Source organism: Triticum dicoccoides, chromosome 3B, assembly GCF_002162155.2.
Source record: "Triticum dicoccoides isolate Atlit2015 ecotype Zavitan chromosome 3B, WEW_v2.0, whole genome shotgun sequence".
NCBI classification, from domain to species: Eukaryota; Viridiplantae; Streptophyta; class Magnoliopsida; order Poales; family Poaceae; genus Triticum; species Triticum dicoccoides.
This window is the reverse complement of record NC_041385.1, coordinates 648,110,509-648,125,666: the sequence shown is the minus strand read 5'-3', so window position 1 is coordinate 648,125,666 and position 15,158 is coordinate 648,110,509.

The following is a 15,158-nucleotide window of genomic DNA, read 5'->3' as shown; positions in this document are numbered from 1 at the left end:
GGGGAGAAAGAACCGGTGTCAGGAGGAAGAAGATTTCCTCAAAATAGGCTTTCACCCTGCTTTGTAAATAAACTAACCAACATTCAAATGTCATAGCAAATACGACGGCTGGAGCAACAATACACTCACGACTAAAGAAAGAAAAGAGAGACAAGAAGAAGAAAAAAAGGCACCGAGTGGCGGCCGATATGCAGCCGTACGAAGAAGATAGGCGACACACGATAATCATAAGCGCATCCAGCATGGGCCCGAGCCTATTCCGGTCGACCTACCTAGAGAGTGGGTGTCGGTGCTGCAGGAAAGTAAGGAATTTGAAGGAGTCAGAGGCCTGTCGCGAAAAAACGCGCTCAATCACCATTTTATTACGCGTGAGGAGGAAGAAGATGAACAGTCCGCAGCATGATTGAGGTCGTTGGATATTGATCCCGTCGTCAGGAAAGAAAGCGACTGATTGAAACTTTTTTTACACACACCTGCTAAATAGACGAGCATTTTTAATTAGTATACCAACTTTGCACAGTATTCACTTCAGCCCCCCGCGTTGCTCCTAGGGCGGCTCGGGCGGAAACGACATCCATCACCGCCACCCCCTTCCACTCTCGCCCTCCCGTCGACGCTGTCGGTCGACGGGAGCAGGACCCCTGTTGGGGAACGTAGTAATTTCAAAAAAAAATCCTACGATCACGCAAGATATGATGCATAGCAACGAGAGGGGAGAGTGTGTCCACGTACCCTCGTAGACCGAAAGCGGAAGCGTTAAGTAACGCGGTTGATGTAGTCGAACGTCTTCGCGATCCAACCGATCAAGTACCGAACGCACGGCACCTCCGCGATCTGCACACGTTCAACTCGGTGACGTCCCTCGAACTCTAGATCCAGCTGAGGCCGAGGGAGAGTTCCGTCAGCAACACAGTGTGGTGACGATGATGATGAAGTGACGCAGGGCTTCGCCTAAGCACTACAATTATATGACCGAGGTGGAAAACTGTGGAGGGGGGCACTGCACACGGCTAAAGATCAACTTGTGTGTCCTTGGGGTGCTCCCCTGCCCCGTATATAAAGGATGGAGCGAGGAGGCGGCTGGCCTAGGGGGCGCCCCAAGCATAGGGAGTCCTACTAGGACTCCCAAGTCCTAGTAGGATTCCATTTCCTATTCGGAGTAGGAGAGAAGGAAAGAGAGGGAGAAGGAAAGGGGGGTTGCGCCCCCACCCCTTGTCCAATTCGGTTTGGGCAGGGGGGAGGCGCGTGCCACCTCTTGGCCCTTCTCCCCTCTCTCCACTAAAGCCCAATAAGGCCCATTACTTCTCCCGGTGAATTCCCGTAACTCCCCGGTACGCTGAAAAATACCCGAATCACTCAGAACCTTTCCGTGTCCGAATATAGCCTTCCAATATATCGATCTTTACGTCTCGACCATTTCGAGACTCCTCGTCATGTCTCTGATCTCATCCGGGATTCCGAACAACCTTCGGTACATCAAATCACATAAACTCATAATACCAATCGTCATCGAACGTTAAGCGTGCGGACCCTACGGGTTCGAGAACTATGTAGACATGACCGAGACACATTTCCGGTCAATAACCAATAGCACAACCCGGATGCTCATATTGGTTCCTACATATTCTACGAAGATCTTTATCGGTCAAACCGCATATCAACATACGTTGTTCCCTTTATCATCAGTATGTTACTTGCCCAAGATTCGGTCGTCAGTATCATCATACCTAGTTCAATATCGTTACCGACAAGTCTCTTTACTCGTTCTGTAATGCTTCATCCCGCAACTAACTCATTAGTCACATTGCTTGCAAGGCTTATAGTGATGAGCACTACCGAGAGGGCCCAGAGATACCTCTCCGAAACACGGAGTGACAAATCCTAATCTCGATCTATGTCAACCCAACAAACACCTTTGGAGACACCTGTAGAGCATCTTTATAATCACCCATTTACGTTGTGACGTTTGATAGCACACAAGGTGTTCCTCCGGTATTCGGGAGTTGCATAATCTCATAGTCTGAGGAACATGTATAAGTCATGAAGAAAGCAGTAGCAATGAAACTGTAACGATCATAATGCTAAGCTAACAGATGGGTCATGTCCATCACATCATTCTCCTAATGATGTGATCCCGTTCATCAAATGACAACACATGTCTATGGTTAGGAAACATAACCATCTTTGATTAACGAGTTAGTCCAGTAGAGGCATACTAGGGACAATATGTTTTGTCTATGTATTCACACATGTACTAGGTTTCGGGTTAATACAATTCTGGCATGAATAATAAACATTTATCATGAAATAAGGAAATAAATAATAACTTTATTATTGCCTCTAGGGCACATTTCCTTCAGTCCCCCACTTGCACTAGAGTCAATAATCTAGTTCACATCGCCATGTGATTTAACATCAATAGTTCACATCTGTATGTGATTAACACCCATAGTTCACATCGGCATGTGACCAACAACCAAAGGGTTTACTAGAGTCAATAATCTAGTTCACATTGCTATGTGATTAACACCCAAAGAGTACTAAGGTGTGTTCATGTTTTGCTTGTGAGAGAAATTTAGTCAACAGGTCTGTCACATTCAGAGCCGTATGTATTTAGCTAATTGCTCCCACTTTCAATATGTATCCAGATTGAGACTTAGAGTCATCTGGATCGGTGTAAAAGCTTGCATCGACGTAACTCTTTACGACGAACTCTTTATCACCCCCATCACCGAGAAACATTTCCTTAGTCCTCACTAAGGATAATTTTGACCTTGTCCAGTGATCTACTCTTAGATCACTATTGTACCCCCTTGCCAAACTCATGGCAAGGTACACAATAGGTCTGGTACACAACACAACATACTTTATAGAGCCTATGACTGTGGCATAGGGAATGACTTTCATTCTCTTTCTATCTTTTGCCATGGCCGGGCTTTGAGTCTTACTCAACTTTACACCTTGTAATACAGACAAGTACCCCTTCTTTGACCGATCCATTTTGAACTCTTTCAAAAACTTGTCAAGGTATTTACTCATTGAAAAATCTTATCAAGCGTCTTGATCTATCTCTATAGATCTTGATGCCCAATATGTAAGCAGCTTCACCGAGGTCTTTCATTGAAAAACTCTTATTCAAGTACCCCTTTATGCTATCCAGAAATTATATATCATTTCCAATCAACAATATGTCATCCACACATAATATTAGAAATGCTACAGAGCTCCCACTCACTTTCTCGTAAATACAGGTTTCACCACAAGTCTGTATAAAACCATATGCTTTGATCACACTATCAAAGCGTTTATTCCAACTCCGAGAGGCTTGCACCAGTCCATAAATGGATCGCTGGAGCTTGCACCCTTTGGATCGAAAAAACCTTCTGGTTGCATCACATACAACTCTTCTTCCAGAAATCCATTCAGGAATGTAGTTTTGACATTCATCTGCCTGATTTCATAAAATATGGTAACTGCTAACAGGATTCGGCCGGAATTAAGCATCGCTACAGTTGACTAAATCTCATTGTAGTCAACACCTTGAACTTGTTGAAAACCTTTTGTGACAAGTCGAGCTTTGTAGATAGTAACACTACTATCAGTGTCCTTCTTCCTCTCGAAGATCCATTTATTTTCTAGGGCTTGCTGATCATCGAGCAAGTCCACCAAAGTCCACACTTTGTTCTCATACATGGATCCCATCTCAAATTTCATGGCCTCAAGCCATTTCGCGGAATCTGGGCTCATCATCGCTTCCTCACAGTTCGTAGGTTCATCATGGTCTAGTAACATGACTTCCAGAATAGGATTACCGAGGGAGTCCCGGACTAGGGGGTGTCCGGATAGCCGAACTACCATCATCGGCCGGACTCCAAGACTATGAAGATACAAGATTGAAGACTTCGTCCCGTGTCCGGATGGGACTTTCCTTGGCGTGGAAGGCAAGCTTGGCGATACGGATATGTAGATCTCCTACCATTGTAACCGACTCTGTGTAACCCTAGCCCTCTCTGGTGTCTATATAAACCGGATGGCTTTAGTCCATAGGACGAACAACAATCATACCATAGGCTAGCTTCTAGGGTTTAGCCTCCTTGATCTCGTGGTAGATCTACTCTTGTAACCCACATCATCAATATTAATCAAGAAGGACGTAGGGTTTTACCTCCATCAAGAGGGCCCGAACTTGGGTAAAAACATCGTGTCCCTCGTCTCCTGTTACCATCCGCCTAGACGCACAGTTCGGGACCCCCTACCCGAGATCCGCCGGTTTTGACACCGACATTGGTGCTTTCATTGAGAGTTCCTCTGTGTCGTCACCGATAGGCTCGATGGCTTCTTCGATCATCAACGATGATGCAGTCCAGGGCGAGACCTTCCTCCCCGGACAGATCTTCGTATTCGGCGGCTTCGCACTGCGGGCCAATTCACTTGGCCAGCTGGAGCAGATCGAAGGCTACGCCCCTGGCCGTCAGGTCAGATTTGGAAGTTTGAACTTCACGGCTGACATCCGCGGGGACTTGATCCTCGACGGATTCGAGCCACAGCCGAGCGTGCCATACTGTCACGAGCGTGCCGCACTACCGGACAGTACCCTGGAGGCCGCACTCGAAACCACTCCGATCTTCAATTCGGAGCCAGCTCCTCAGATCGAGGATGGATGTCTAGACACTGCCTCGGGGGCTGCAACCTCTACGGCGATAGAGCCGAACACTGACTTTGTCCCTCATAAAGCTCGTGACTCCAAGGTGCCGGACTCCTCGCTGGACTCCGAACCTCCCGCGCCCGCCCCGATCGAATCCGACTGGGCGCCGATCATGGAGTTCACCGCAGCGGACGTCTCTCAACACTCACCTTTCGGCGACATCTTGAGTTCGCTAAAATACCTCTCGTTATCAGGAGAGACCTAGCCAGATTGTGGTCAGGACGGCTGGGATGCGGACGACGAAGAAATTCAAAGCCCACCCACCACTCACTTGGTAGCCGCTGTCGACGATTTAACTGACATGCTAGACTACGACTCCGAGGACATCGACGGTATGGACGACGATGCCGGGGATGACCAAGAACCAGCGCCTAACGGGCGCAGGAAAGCCACCCCATCCCACAATGTATGCATGGTGGACACACCAAAAGGAAGCGACAATGAGGAAAAACGGGACGTGGCGAAGGACAACTCCCCCAACAGACAAACAAAGCAGCGACGCAAGCGCCGCCCGAAGACCGGCATCGACAAAAACGGTACCCACATGGACCCGACCCTAGAGCAGGGCGAAGCAGTGGATGACGCACACGTCAACAAGCAGCCAGCCGAACATGAACCGGACAAGCAACCCATCCCCGGCGAAGATGATCTCACATCACCAGAGCATATGAATCTCCATAACAGGCTCGTCACCACTGCAAGAAGTTTGAAGAAGCAAAAGCGGAAGCCCAAAACAGCGGAAGACACACTCAGAATGAGATGGAGCAAAGTACTCAACACCGCAGATAAATATGGCACTAGTCACCAGACAAAGAGCTACCCGAAGAGCAAGCTGTTGCCCGAATTTAACGAGGAGGCCTTCGAGCCCCCGCAGTCAAAAAAGAAAAGGGCCGCCTGGCCAGATAGACGACCAGATGACAGGCCAAGAGCAACACGGGCCGCCACACACAAGCCGGCATACGATCAGCATAAAGATCTTCAGAAAAAGGATAACCCGGCCAGGTCTATCTATGGGCCAAAAAAGAAGACTCCATGAAGTAACACAACCAGCCGAGCATTTGAAGACAACGGCACACCCAAATACAGGGGCGCCGCACACCCACTATGTTTTACCGACGAGGTACTGGATCATGGATTTCCAGCAGGATTTAAACCCATAAACATAGAGGCATACGACGGAACAACAGACCCCGGAGTCTGGATTGAGGATTATATCCTACACATACACATGGCAAGAGGAGACGATCTCCATGCCATAAAATACCTTCCCCTCAAGCTCAAAGGGCCGGCCCGGCATTGGCTTAAAAGCCTCCCAGAAAATACGATTGGGAGTTGGGAAGAGCTTGAGGAGGCGTTTCGAGCAAATTTTCAGGGGACTTATGTCCGGCCTCCGGATGCAGATGATTTAAGTCACATAACTCAACAGCCCGGAGAATCAGCACGCAAATTCTGGAATAGGTTCCTCACTAAAAAGAACCAAATGGTCGACTGTCCGGACGCTGAAGCCTTAGCAGCCTTCAAACACAACGTCCGAGACGAATGGCTCGCCAGACACCTCGGCCAGGACAAACCAAGAACAATGGCCGCACTAACAAGTCTCATGACCCGCTTTTGCGCGGGGGAAGACAGTTGGTTGGCTAGATGCAGCACCAGCGACCCGAGTACATCCGAAATCAGAGATGGAAATGGGAAATCACGACGCAAAAAAGATCAGCGCCGGAACAAGGAAAATGGCCCAAATAGTACGGCGGTCAACGCCGGATTCAAAAGCTCTCGGCCGAACAACAAAACATTGCCCTTAAAGGATAACAGTGATGAGCTATCCAACCTCAACAAGATTCTGGATAGACTGTGTCAAATACACGGTACCTCCAGGAAGCCTGCAAACCATACCCACAGAGATTGTTGGGTCTTCAAGCAGTCCGGCCGACTTAACGCCGAACACAAAGGGCTCGACACACCTAGTGAAAGTGACGAAACCCAAAAGCAGCGCTCCGGAAACCAAAAGACTTTCCCATTAGAAGTCAAAACAGTGAACCTACTTCACGTGATAACACGCAGCGCGGCCCCTGCTATACCAGGACACCGTCCGCGGACTGGGGATAGAACCCACCAAAATTCGCCATAGCAAGCACTTCCTTCAAAGGAGTGACGCCAGGCCTTTTCAGCCAAATTTACAGGCTCTGTACCACTAGGGGTCGTGTTCGGTTCATCCGACAACCTCCGTCGCGAAAAGCTCACCCTCCATCGCCCCATTTAGCAGTAGCCCTTAAGCACTACTGGGGCGTGCAGCTTTCGCCCGCTTCAATGCAATACCACATTACGCGTCTCTTACGCTTAAAAATGCCCGGTCCACGTGGCATATTCTTAAGACTCCAGGTGTCTCTCGACCATGGAGAATGTGCGGCTACCTAGACAGCCACACATTATTCCGACCTTGCAGGCCAAAGCCCCTAAAAACAGGTCATTTAGACCTCGGACATGATTAGATGAGTCCGGCGTAACTTAACAAGGGGCTTCCCAGCCGCATACCCCTTTTTTTAGGGGGCCGCGCGCATAAATGATGAAAGCTAATAAAGCTCAACTTTCTTCATCTTCCAAATTATACTTTATTTTGATACACTTTTTGCACGATATTTCTTAGAAACTAAGTCCTTCTCTTTTACAGATGAAGCACGTGCTACACCCGTCCAGAATACAACACAACGGAGACACAGGCGCAGACGTGCAGTAGGGACCCGTTGCAAGGATTCTTTTCAGATTAAGACCCTGCGTAAACCTTTGTCACTGTCTCTTGTTGATAAACATCCCCCGGTTTCTTACCAGAGCCGAGGAGGAGGCTAGCGTTTTGGCATCGGCCGTGTCAGAAGTTCCCGCCTGTACCTGGACACTAGGGGCTTAGGGCTTTTATTCTGCCCGATATCATAAAGACTGAACACCTCAGGGAGTGTTCGGCGTCTCGAGTTAGGCCTTATATGCATCAGCTCCGAATCATGTCTTTGGTCAAATGTTGGGTTTGCCCGGCTCCTGTGTTTTGCTGCCTTACGTTCCGTATCATCGGCTAACGCGGCACCAGGAGAACTACTGCGATTGTGCCCCGGTTCGGCCGGGAGAGCACCTCAGTAGAGAAAGCCGAAAACTGACTGTCATGATATAGCGAGAGACTGGTCAACCACTCGATCGACCATTGGAATGTTTAGAATTCCTCCGCTTTGACGAAGGACCGCTTCCCGGCCAGGCACATACGCGCCCCAAGTTCGGAGAAGCGCGATGCCATCAGGGGCTATATAGTAGCCCCACACTCAAGCTCCTATGGCTAAGTGAAAGTGATAAAGCATTATAGTCCGGTTGCCTAGTTTGCTATGCTATCACCTCCTTAAAAGGACCAAGACGTTGGATTAAGTGTGAAAAAACGTTTTTCTTTTTGCAAACACCCCCGCACCATGTGCGTGGGGGCTGAAGCCAAAGACTGCCATCTTTCAGATTATACATACATATACGGCCGCACAGGAGATAGTTCAATACTTGAACACACAAGTATAAAAAGTCATTGGATTATAAACATGATCTTAGAAATCATACATGTCATTCAAACATAACATCTTTCGAGCACTGCGACTCTATTATACGAGCGCCCTGCAGAACTTCCTCAAAGTAATGCTCGGTGGGGAATCGGCTTTTGTCCGAACCCCGGGATGCAACAGCGGTGGCATCCATCTCCACCCAGTATGTTTTACCACGGGCGAGATCCATCCACGCACCTTCTATGCATGCCGACCGCTTCATCGCCTTAATATGCGGCATTGCCCCAAGGAATTGCTGCAACAAGCCAAAATAACTCTTTGGCTTGGGCCTTTTCGGCCACAGATGAGTTACCACATCCGTCATGGCCAGTCCAGACAATCTATTCAGCTCAGCCCACTCAACCAGCCGATCACTCAACGGGAGTGGACGCTCCGGACTATGGAATTGAGACCAGAAAAGCTCTTCCATTTCATGATCCTCCTGGCTTCGAAAGTGCATGACTGCGTCAGCCGCACTCGCCGCCAAGTCCAGATAAGGATCCTCCGCACCGTACAATCGGCCCAGCTGAGCATACTTCGGATCCGTGAACTTCCTATGCAGCATAAAGGGCTTTCCAGCCACAATGTCTCCGACCTGGCGCAGTTCCTCCTTCATAGCCCGCATCGCACTACGGTCATCCTTGGCCTCGGCATCGTCCTTCTTCAGGTCCTCTTGCTCCGCTCGGCGTTCTCCTTCAAGAACTTCCAGGCGGTCGGTAGCAACTCTTAATTTCATGGCCATTCCAGCCATCTCCTCCCTGCTTCGGTAGTGAGCAGCCTTCTCGGCTTCTAGCCATTCCGCTGCCTTCAAGGCAGCCGCCTCGCTTTTTCTGGCTTGCTCCTTGGCCCGAGCAAGTTCTGCTCGAAGGTCCTCCACAGCAGCAACACCATCTGCATCTAAGCATAGAATTTGTAAGGAATGGGCGTCAGCTCCCTTACTAACCAACCGCGGGGCAACCACATACCTTGTGACTCATCAAGTCGTCTATTGACCAGCGGGATGTCCGCATCTGCAGCGTCGAGTTGCTTCTTCAGCTTGGCAAATTCATCAGTCCGGCTGGCCACCGAACGTTCCGCCACCTGCATGGGAAAGGCGACAGTTAATAACCGAGTTTACGATCCTAGGCACGCTGTCGTTTTCGACAGCATGCCAAGTCTCGGGGGCTACTATCTATACAGGGCGCACTTCATGTGCAAAACTGTCAACAGGTATGTCATTTTTTGCGTACCTCAAATCCCGTCAGTAAACTTCCGACAGCCTCATACAACCCGGTTTCGGCGGACGAGATCCTCTCAATCACATCACCCATTAATGTGCGGTGATCTTCTGAGATGGACGCCCTCTTAAGCAAATCCTGCAGCTCCACCGGCCGTACTCTAATGGGCACCGAACTCTCCGGTCCCGCTGGATTCGGGGAGACCCTCCGTGACGACACCTCAGGGTCGTCCGCCCCGCACGATGGGGCGGCAGATGAAGGCGTTTCGCTTTCCATCATCTCCGAACGAAGGTCTCCCGAAGATGAGCTATGCTGAGATGGGCTGGGATCCGAACTACAAGGTAAAAACTTCGTTACCTTTAGACATTAAGTAGGGGTGACTGATAATTATAAAATCCCCCTTTTTCACTTACGGCTAGTTAGAGGGCTGATTCCTCCGAGGAGACAGTACGGCCGGGGCGCTTTCTGGCGCAGGACCTACCGGTACAGATTTCTTTCCCCGCTTTGAGGCCTTGGCCTCCGGGTCTTCAGAAGCGTTCCTCTTCTCCCCCTGGAAGGAGGGACTCTCGATTCCTCCCTTACTAAACACCTCCTTGGCAGAGGTGACAGTTTCCTCGTGCCCCCCTTCGCCCTCATTCGAAGGTGCAACCTCCAACATTTTGATTAACACGGGATCCTGCGTGGTCTCAGGGAGGGGGGCCGGACACCGTATCAGTTTTGCTTGCGCTATCCACTCCTGTCCAGGGATAGCTGGTTAAAAGGCAAGCTCACAATAAATAAATGGATGGTGTGTCCGGACACAGGGCTACTTACTTGAGTATCCGGGCGATTGCAACTTAGGCCAGCGTCCTCGGTAAATTCCGGATGCGTCTCTTGCGATCTGAAGAACAGTTTATACATCTCTATGGGAGTCAAACCCATGGAGTGTTGAAGAGCTCGCGGCCCCTCCGGATTAAATTCCCACAGACGGAGGGGGCGACGTTTGCAGGGCAGTAGGCGCCGGATCAACATGACCTGCACCACTGTGACCAGATTGATCTCCCTTTCTTGGAGGACTCGAATCCGGTCCTGCAACAGGGGGACGTCTTTGGGCGGCCCCCAGTCACGCCCCTTGTTGACCCATGACATCAGCTGCTGTGGAGGGCCCGAGCGAAAGACGGGCGGCGACTTCTGCCTGCTGCCCCGGGGAGCAGTGATATAAAACCACTCCTGTTGCCACAAGCCGAGCTCCTCTTGGAAAGAGACCTTGGGCCATGGAGGTTCGGCCCTCTTGCTTATAACCACCCCGCCGCACTCTGCCTGACGCCCCTCAATCATCTTCGGCTCCACGTTGAAGGTTTTGAGCCATAAGCCGAAGTGAGGGGTAGTGCGGAGGAAGGCTTCACAGACGACAATGAATGATGAGATATGGAGGATGGACTCCGGAGCCAGGTCGTGGAATTCCAGCCCATAGTAAAACATGAGCCCCTCATGAAGGGATCCGTCGGGAAGCCTAAACCCCGACGGAAGTGAGACATGAACACGACGATCTTGCCAGGCTCGGGAGTTGGGATAACTTGCCCTCGGGCAGGCAGCCTATGCAAAACCTCATAGGTTAAATACCTGGCATCTCTCAGCTTTAGCACGTCCTCCTCCGTGACGGAGGAGGGCATCCACCGGCCTCGTAGATCAGGATCGGACATTGTCGAGGATCGAAGGTACCTGAATTCAGAGCCCTGGGTGTTGGAACTCAGGGAGAGGGGCGGATTCGATAGAGGATTGAATAAAAAGAACGGGCCTTGGTCTCATTATAAAGAGGAAGAATACCAAGAGCCGTCCCCGTGACCGTTTGAAACCCGCCTTCGATGGAGGGGGCGTGGCAATGGGTGCGGTTGGGTTACCCATGTCCGTATTGATGGGAATCCCGGAATAAGGGGAACACGATCTCTGCTTCGACAAGACGTGCCAAGGAAACCGCCTCGCTAAATGCGCTGAGGTGGAACAATAAAAACAATTCGAGTAAAGGCTTGGAAGTGGTGTGACGTCACGCCACAGGATACGTCAGCAGATTGATCTTGTGTAATATTATTCTCTCTACGGTGGTATGTGGAATTTATTTTTGCAGAGCCGGACACTATCCTGGTGTTCACAATCTTCTATAAATTATTCGGGGGAGGAACCCGCCTTGCAATGCCGAAGACAATATGCACGCCGGACGCGTCGTCATTGAAGCCTGGTTCAGGGGCTACTGAGGGAGTCCCGTACTAGGGGGCGTCCGCATAGCCGAACTACCATCGTCGGCCGGACTCCAAGACTATGAAGATACAAGATTGAAGACTTCGTCCCGTGTCCGGATGGGACTTTCCTTGGCGTGGAAGGCAAGCTTGGCGATACGGATATGTAGATCTCCTACCATTGTAACCGACTCTGTGTAACCCTAGCCCTCTCCGGTGTCTATATAAACCGGATGGCTTTAGTCCATAGGACGAACAACAATCATACCATAGGCTAGCTTCTAGGGTTTAGCCTCCTTGATCTCGTGGTAGATCTACTCTTGTAACCCACATCATCAATATTAATCAAGCAGGACGTAGGGTTTTACCTCCATCAAGAGGGCCCGAACCTGGGTAAAAACATCGTGTCCCTCGTCTCCTGTTACCATCCGCCTAGATGCACAGTTCGGGACCCCCTACCCGAGATCCGCCGGTTTTGACACCGACAATTACCATACCACTCTGGTGTGGACCGTACTCTAGAAGACCTACGAGGTTCTATAGTAACTTGATCTGAAGTTTCATGATAATCATCATTAGCTTCCTCACAAATTGGTGTAGGAATCACTGGAACTGATTTCTGTGATGAACTACTTTCCAATTCAGGAGAAGGTACAATTACCTCATCAAGTTCTACTTTCCTCCCACTCAGTTCCTTCGAGAGAAACTCCTTCTCTAGAAGGGATCCATTCTTAGCAACGAATATCTTGCCCTCGGATCTTGTGATAGAAGGTGTACCCAATAGTTTCCTTTGGGTATTCTATGAAGACACACTTCTCCGATTTGGGTTCGAGCTTATCAGGTTGAAGCTTTTTCACATAAGCATCGCAGCCCCAAACTTTAAGAAATGACAACTTTGGTTTCTTGCCAAACCACAGTTCATAAGGCGTCATCTCAACGGATTTTGATGGTGCCCTATTTAAAGTGAATGCAGTTGTCTCTAATGCATAACCCTAAAATGATAGTGGTAAACCGGTAAGAGACATCATAGATCGCACCATATCCAATAAAGTGTGGTTACGACATTCGGACACACCATTACGCTGTGGTGTTCCAGGTGGCGTGAGTTGTGAAACTATTCCACATTGTTTTAAATGAAGGCCAAACTCATAACTCAAATATTCTCCTCCATGATCAGATCGTAGAAATTTTTATTTTCTTGTTACGATGATTCTCCACTTCACTCTAAAATTCTTTGAACTTTTCAAATGTTTCAGACTTGTGTTTCATTAAGTAGATATACCCATATCTGCTCAAATCATCTGTGAAGGTCAGAAAATAACAATACCCGCCACGAGCATCAATACTCATTGGACCACATACATCGATATGTATTATTTCCAATAAGTCAGTAGCTCCTTCCATTGTTCCGGAGAATGGAGTTTTAGTCATCTTACCTATAAGGCACGGTTCGCAAGTATCATATGATTCATAATCAAGTGATTCCAAAAGTCCATCTTTATGGAGTTTCTTCATGCGCTTTACACTGATATGACCCAAACGGTAGTGTAGTTGCACTATCATTATCAACTTTGCATCTTTTGGCATCAATATTATGAATATGTGTATCACTACGATCGAGATTCAATAAACCATCAACATTGGGTGTATGACCATAGAAGGTTTTATTCATGTAAATAGAATAGCAATTATTCTCTGTCTTAGATGAATAACCGTATTGCAGTAAACATGATCTAATCGTATTCATGCTCAACGCAAACACCAAATAACATTTATTTAGGTTCAACACTAATCCCGAAAGTATAGGGAGTGTGCAATGATGATCATATCAATCTTGGAACCACTTCCAACATACATCGTCACTTCATCCTTAACTAGTCTCTATTTATTCTGTAACTCCCATTTCGAGTTACTAATCTTAGCAACCGAACAAGTATCGAATACCCAGGGGCTACTATGGACACTAGCAAGGTACACGTCAATAACCTGTATATCAAATATACCTTTGTTCACTTTGCTATCCCTCTTTTCCACAAAATATTTGGGGTAGTTCCGCTTCCAGTGACCATTTCCTTTGCAGTAAAAGCACTTAGTTTCAGGCTTAGGTTTAGCTTTGGGCTTCTACACGGGAGTGACAACTTGCTTGCCATTCTACTTGAAGTTCCCTATCTTTCCCTTTGCCTTTTTTCTAGAAACTAGTGGTCTTGTCAATCAACACTTGATACTTTTCTTGATTTCTACCTTCGTCGATTTCAGCATCACGAAGAGCTCGGGAATCGTTTTCATCATCCCTTGCATACTATAGTTCATCATGAAGTTCCAGTAACTTGGTGATGGCGACTAGAGAACTCTGTAAAATCACTATCTTATCTGGAAGATTAACTCCCACTTGATTCAAGTGATTGTAGTACCCAGACATTCTGAGCACATGCTCACTAGCTGAGCAATTCTCCTCCATCTTTTAGGCGAAGTACTTGTCAGAGGTCTCATACCTCTTGACGCGGGCATGAATCTGAAATACCAATGTCAGCTCTTGGAACATCTCATATGCTCCGTGGCGTTCAAAACGTTTTTGAAGTCCCGGTTCTAAGCCGTAAAGCATGATGCACTAAACTATCAAGTAGTCATCATATTGAGCTAGCCAAACATTCATAATGTCTGCATCTGCTCCTGCAATAGGTCTGTCACTTAGCGGTGCATCAAGGACATAATTCTTCTGTGCAGCAATGAGGATAAACCTGAGATTACGGACCTAGTTGGCATCATTGCTACTATCATCTTTCAAATTAGTTTCTCTAGGAACCTATAAAAAACATAGGGAAGCTACAACGTGAGCTATTGGCCTACAACATAATTTGCAAAATACTGTGAGGACTAAGTTCATGATAAATTAAAGTTCAATTAATCATATTACTTAAGAACTCCCACTTAGATAGACATCCCTCCAGTCATCTAAATGATCACGTGATCCAAATCAACTAAACCATGTCCGATCATCATGTGGGATGGAGTAGTTTTCAATGGTGAACATCTCTATGTTGATTGATACGTCCATTTTGCATCATGCTTTTATATCGATATTTATTGCATTATGGGCTGTTATTACACGTTATGTCACAGTACTTATGGCTATTCTGTCTTATTTTACAAGGTTTATCATGAAGAGGGAGAATGCCGGCGGCTGGGATTCTGGGCTGGAAAAGGAGCAAATATTGGAAACCTATTCTGCACAGCTCCAAAAGTCCTGAAACTCCACGAAAATCATTTTTGGAATTAATAAGAATTATTGAGCGAAAGAAGTACCAGAGGGGGCCCACACCCTGGCCACGAGGGCGGGGGGCGCACCCACCCCTACTGGGCGCGCCTCCCTATCTCGTGGGCCCCCTAGTGGCCCTCCAGTCCTCATCTTATGCTATATGAAGTCTCTTACCCTGAAAAAATCATAAGCAAGCTTACGGGA